Below are 5344 nucleotides of genomic sequence, written 5' to 3'. Positions count from 1 at the left end.
GACTGAAAAGAAGTTTGACTTTGTGAATTAGCACCTTGAATTTGGGCTTCTGTCTCTTTAAGAAACTCCAGTTCTTTCTGTGACTCCGCCCTCAGGAAGTCGTCACAACAACGCTCCTCTGTTAACCCTTTAATATTCTCATTTCCTACAGAAGTTTGATTCCTTCCAGGCCTTCATACTTTCTCTAAACTGGAATTATTATTATTTTTAAATGATTTCCCTGAATACACTGCTATGTTTGTGAATTGAAACCAAAACCCAGAACAAATCCAAGCTTGTATGTAAATAATTTTTACACTGATTTACTTTAATTCATATACCTCACAAATTTACATGGGAAATTGTTTTAATTGAACTAATTTAACATTTTCTTCCTGATATAAAATTATATGCAGGCAAGTATTTCTTAAGAGATAACAGAACAATGCAAAAAAAAAAAAAAAGATTTTTGAAAAAATGTATATATTTATATTGTTTCCAGTAACTAATAACTAATAAAAACCTGAATCTTTAACTACAGTACAGCAATTATTTATGTTTCTACTTGTATTTTGACAATTTGGCTCCATTTGCCATCACACCAGTTTATCTCTTGGCACGGTTCTCTCAGTCGAGTCAGGGGTCTAAACAAAACATTAATATTATTTCAGTCAGTCACAAGACATGTTGGCTTCAGACTTTCACCTCCGTGTCCATAATTGTTGCGCTTAAAGTCTTAAACTCAAATCATGAGAAGATGCTGAAATAATCACTGAAATGTTAAAACCTTAAATCCATAAGCCAATTTCAATATTGTGTTGTCTCTTCAGTCATATGATTTAATTACTGTTTAGCAGCTAAAGGGTAATACTTACATTAGAATGGGTTAAAAGTACAAAATATGATTTTTTTATAGGTTTATTTTCACATGAGCCTGAAAAAGTGCGAAACTTTTGTAACCTGGGTGTAAATTTCTAGCTTTCATCTACTAATTTTCTCCGGCCTCTCCAACTCTTTATTAAATCACATGATAATCCTGTTAATAGTGTCGCTCTCGTGACACTATGAAGCAACCAATCACAGCTCAGTTTCCAAGGTCACGTGTAGTATGCAGCCTATCGGCTGGCTATATTAATTTGAGCAGGAAGTTTGAACACTGGATGTGTTGGGAGGAGCAGAGCTACAGGTTTGTCGAGCGTCGTTCTTTATGTTCTTCGCCTTATTTTATTTTGTATAAAAATCGTCTAACTATAATGCCATCATAGGAGCCGACTACCACCAGACCAGCAAGGAGAGATGTCAGTTATGTGTAAAACAAACGGCGGATCTGGTGAGTGTTGTTTTGACGTAGCGAGTAGCTGTGTGGGACTGAACGAACCCACACTGGGTCGTACAATGAAGTTTTAACCTTTCTAAATTGTATATTGATTGGATTGATAATGAACTTTATATATTGAGTATGGATTTGTGTACACGTTAGAATGATTGAATTGAATTTCAATGTTTATTGGTCCTGTTTATTTATACAGGCCAGAAGATGGCGAGCTAAATGTCCAGGCCTAGAGCCATAAGAAAAGATTACACTTATGTGTGAAGATTTCCGCTCTCCTGCCAGGATGGTAGGAGGCTTCTTGTAGCCTGAGATCACTTTTTGTTTCATCCTGACTCCTGATTCTCCATATTGGACCGATCAAGCACTTTACCCAAAGCCAACTTGTCTTGGGATCTAACCCACACCCTTCAGTCAAAAGACTGAAGGGTGTGGGTTTAGTCAACGGTGGGATTAATTTATTTTGGGTTTTGTCATTTATTTTGTTTTTCTTTCTTGGTATTGCGCATATTTGTTTTTTGTTTTTTTTATTTATATGGCCTTTTAGATGTCTGTCTGTCTTGTTGAAGTTGTAAGTATGTATAATCATTGTTGTCTTTCACCGTGAATATAACTCACTGGCACACTGCAAATCTTCAGACTCCGTGTCTCCTTCATGAGCCGAATGCTAGTCTTCTGAGAAACCAGCCCAATTGATCCATTTATTTAAATTGCGGTATATTACATTCTTTAAATATACTACACTTTGAAGCTACAAAATATGTAGGAAACCTGTTAAACTTTTCGAACGCGATTATTGTTCACTATTTGACTGCCTGCTTAAAGAATTCATGCTGTAAAGTCTGTGGAAAATCTTCAAACAAAACACTTTCTTTCTTTTGAAAAATGGAAAAAAGAGGAAAAAAAAACATCCTTTGTTTGAAGAATGGCAAAGGGCAGCATTGACCCGTTCTATAAAGCAAAGCCGAGCGGCGACTGATTTACAGACTGACGACATACATGTGCAAGAACGGCTTCACGGCTCAGGAGGATCTACAGTGGTTGGCAAAAGTATTTAAACTCTTTGAACTTTTATTTTTGAACATTTTGTCACGTCCAAGCACAAACGTTTTCATATTTCATGGGAAAACACAAAGTGATTGGAAAACCATTCAATGCTTTGTACATTTTCTCACATTTCAGACTCAAAGTTGAACATTTGATGTTGATGCAAGTTGACCTGTCACGATAAATCAATTAATCGCATAGTAAATTAAAACAAACTAATTAAAAAAAAAATCTCTCTTTCTACCGAAAACTGGATGACAAAAGTCTTCAGTCTGGTTCTTTGGTCTCAACTAGCAACTTTTTTTAAGGACAATTTTGTTTAGAGCAACTTCATAATTCTTTTTATTTGTTGTTTCTGTTGTTTTATTTATTTATTTTTGTATATTTAAAATGTCTTTCAGCTCCAGTGTTAAAAGTTTATTAGAATTTAAAGTTTATTGATCTTTGAAAACCTGTTCTCACATTAGTATATTAAACACATTACCATTAAATTACTTGAAAATGGTCTGAAAACAACAATACTATCGCTTATCGCAATAACTTATGGGGCAATTTATCGTCTAGCAAAATGTTATTGTGACAGCAAGTGAGTACTTTGTTAGTGAGCTGTAAACTCAAATACTTCAGCAGTACAATGCTAAAAATGGCAAAAGTAAAGAAAAACAATGAGTTATAATGCAAAAACCTGCATGCTGATTTTTTTTTCTACTGTTGGAGAAATTTCTACGAGAAAGGTAAAATGGCTGATTATAATAACAGATACGGTTTACAATTTCCATCAGGAGATAAGAGGATCTTTGTTTAAGCCAGATTACTGAGCAGCAACCGGTGGTTAGTGAGACACAACGGGGAGGAAGACAGAACGCTGGTGTGAAAAGTCCAAACAGAACACAACAGACCGACTGGGGCAGACGTGATAATTGTATCCCACCGCCATCGCATCCCAAGTGCTTCTGTCGTGAGAGAGATTTGGCAAGATTGGAGCTTCCAAGAAGGAAAGCAGGACTTCAAAAAACACAAACGGAGCTCTGCTCTAACAAAATTCAGTTTCTTTATCATTATTTGTTAAATGACTCTCTTTCAGCTCTGGCAGATTTGGGTTTTTGACTGTTGAAGGATGAGAGTCGACTGATCAGATGGACAGACGACTCAACTCTCAAAATTTAGCAGAATACCAAGAATGTTGATTTTTCTGAGAGAAAACCAAGGCAACTGAACAATGGGTTATAGTTCGTAATGTTTTAAAGAGGCAGTATTATGTAAAATAGATTTTTTTTTACCTTTACATCTTGTTATAATATCATTCAATTGCTTAAAACATACTTGGTGGTGCTTTGATTCTTTCATTTCATGCATGTTTGAGAAATCCTTGAGTTCCCCATGGCAACCATTCAGCCGTGCAAAACACATGGGTGGACCTAGCCCCGCCTTCAAGTTCAAAGCTCCTCCTCAGCACTTCAGTTTCCAAGCCAAGTCTTCACAGAGCAGCACTCCCCCACTCAGCTCCTTCAGACTAGCCAGCAGCAATTAGCAAACACCTGGTGGATCTGCTGAGCTCATAATATGAGCTGCTTCTCAGTGAAACGCTGGTAAAAACGTTATTAAAGAGTTTATAGAGGAGCCATGTTGTGATGACTTCCTGAAGGCAGAGTTTCAGAAGAGCAGGAGTTTCTTAAAGAGACAGAGACCCAATTTCAAGTCATATTGATATAGACTATAACAGTCATAACTAATTATTTGAGTGTGCCATTCGGTTCAGTTGGCTTTAGCAATTTTAAACGACTCAAAACTAAATTATTTGACACTGGGATAGAACTCTCTGGTACTGTAATTAAATCAAATCCATAGATTTAAATTATCTTAAGCATTAGTTTTGTTGAGTAAGGATAGTTGTTTGGATCATAACAAAATGTATGACTTGAATCTGTTAAAATTTACCAGAATACAGTGTATGCATATTATTTTAAAAATATTGTAATTAAATCACACACCTGGAAGTACATTTTCTGAATAACTTCTATTTCCCTAAACACTCTCCTCAAAGCGAGAAAGCCAAAAGATTTGAACAAAATAAAACGAGCAAAGTGGTAAAAACGTCTGGTGACAGAAAGGGAGACTCTTCAGATGAAAATCGCCCTTTAAGTCCGAAATCTCCTGCCAGTTGCAACAAGGCCATCAAGTGTCAGCAGGATTATCTGATTCAGCAGCTGCTTCTGTCAAACTGACAGCTGGTGGTGAATATCAATAACACGGATCGTAGTTATGCAGCATCAGCAGCTGCATAAGCAACACTTGTTTTAACAAAAATCAGTTTCAGCCTTGAATCTTCAAGTTCTCTAAAGAGAGAACTCAGTTAAGTCTATAGTAAAACATAAGGTTCAAAATTATATCAACAACTGGAAAGGAGCTGCAAATATTGAATGAACTCAAAACTACATAAGATATGGGAATAAGTGTTGAGTAGCAAATCCTGGAAGATGTTCACTCAGTTTCACTTTGTATAAAATGAAAAAAATAAATATAATTTCATATTTAGCACAAAAAGTAAGGATAGTTGTGTTGGTTAATCATTTCCTTCTTACTATGCTTCTTGTCAACAAATCTTTAAACATGGGGAGGTTTATTTCCTTAAACGGCAACACATATGTGAGAAAAATGCTGCGAAAATACCAAATGTTAGGGAATATTGGGTGTAGTTTCTAGTGCAAATGTCTTAGTACACTTAAAGAAAATACAAAACAAACTTACAAGTACCTATCCAGCAAGATACAGGAGTTTGTTTTAATTAAATAATCTTTAATATTGATTAAAAAGTGCTAACTCCACAGACAGATTATTTCACTTAAGACTTTGTTCCCATGCTATAAGTGAAATATTTTGACTCATCTGATGGCTACAGTTTTTATTCAGGAGCAATTGAACATTTTATTCCAGTTGTCTTTTGTTTTTTTTTTCTTGCTCGGCAGAAAGAAAGCAGCTCTTTCTCTT

General features: G+C 35.6%; 1 long non-coding RNA gene across 1 annotated transcript; it reads left to right on the top strand.

Moving 5' to 3' along the window:
• The first annotated feature begins 1128 nt into the window (after positions 1-1128).
• LOC103144650 (uncharacterized) lies at positions 1129-1598 on the top strand. The gene is made up of 2 exons (XR_476937.2): positions 1129-1309; positions 1509-1598. It is a non-coding gene; the product is annotated as an uncharacterized LOC103144650 (long non-coding RNA).
• Positions 1599-5344: the final 3746 nt, after the last annotated feature.

Source organism: Poecilia formosa, unplaced genomic scaffold (genome assembly GCF_000485575.1).
Source record: "Poecilia formosa unplaced genomic scaffold, Poecilia_formosa-5.1.2 Scaffold130, whole genome shotgun sequence".
Classification (NCBI taxonomy): Eukaryota; Metazoa; Chordata; class Actinopteri; order Cyprinodontiformes; family Poeciliidae; genus Poecilia; species Poecilia formosa.
The sequence above is the reverse complement of the archived record's forward strand: the minus strand, read 5'-3'. Positions and strand labels throughout refer to the sequence as shown.